The sequence below is a fragment of the Otolemur garnettii genome, unplaced genomic scaffold (genome assembly GCF_000181295.1).
Source record: "Otolemur garnettii isolate 467f Iridium unplaced genomic scaffold, OtoGar3 scaffold00068, whole genome shotgun sequence".
NCBI classification, from domain to species: Eukaryota; Metazoa; Chordata; class Mammalia; order Primates; family Galagidae; genus Otolemur; species Otolemur garnettii.
Genome location: NW_003852463.1, coordinates 5,756,262 through 5,757,312, shown reverse-complemented (window position 1 = coordinate 5,757,312; position 1,051 = coordinate 5,756,262).

Sequence of the window (1,051 nt, the reverse complement as noted above, 5' to 3'; positions counted from 1 at the left end):
GTGCTCACCAGCAAGGATATCTGAAGGTCTGGATTCCATCCCCCGACACTGCATGACCTTGAATTAAGTCACTGCATCTCTCTATGTTTAAGTGTCTTCCTCTGTTTAAAAAAAGAGATAACACCAACCTCAGAGGATCATCGTAAAAATTAGAAACGATATGCAGTAACATGCCTAACATAGATTCTGGTACAGACAAATGCACACTAAATCTTTGTCCTTTCTAGACTAAAACTGAACACCTATTATGGTGACTGAGATTCCACAGCCAGTGGCCTGTGAAAAAGTAATAGGCATCCTTGTCTCTTCAGGGACGTAGTCCTGCTTTTTCGGAAGCCTTACAAAATATTTAGTCTCTCCAACCTGGGCTAGGAAATCCGAAAAGCAGTAATTTCCCATTCTGTTCATATGTTTTGGTACTGTGGAGGCTCAAATTACCCCCTCGGTAGAGCCCTTCTCCATTATTAAACTTTAAAAGAACAAGATCAACATCGCGCCTATATATTTTATACGGTCCCATTTCAAATGAAAGCGAAGGAAACGCATTAAAACTCTCTCGCTAAGCTTCAGCCCAGCAGGGGGATTTTATGCGGGCACAGTCACTATGCTCGAAGTGCAGGAAGGCCCGGGGAAGGAAAATGGGTGCATTATGGAGCTTTCGGGCCGACCCCAATTTCTCGCTGGCGACGAATCCAGGCCACGTGTCGCCATTTTGTGTTCAGGAAACATGGCGGCCACCCCCGCGAGAAAGGGGGGAGTCGGAGAAGCGCCACGTTAGTCTTTCTCTAAAGGATCCTGAAGCACGTTGTGCGCACGGCCTTTTCTGGTCTGGCTTAGATACAGGAGGCAGGGGAAGGGGCAGAAATTACAACTCGTAGGGCAGCGACTTGAGCACTGTCTCCTCAGCTGGAGGAACTCAGCAAGAACGGGCTTCCAAGATGGCGTGCCCCATCGGGGCCGCCCCCGGAGCGCGGGGCGCGGCGGCCTCACGGAAGGGAAGGGGCCAAAACACAGCAACGGGGACGTTAACCGCACACGAAAAACCGCAGGC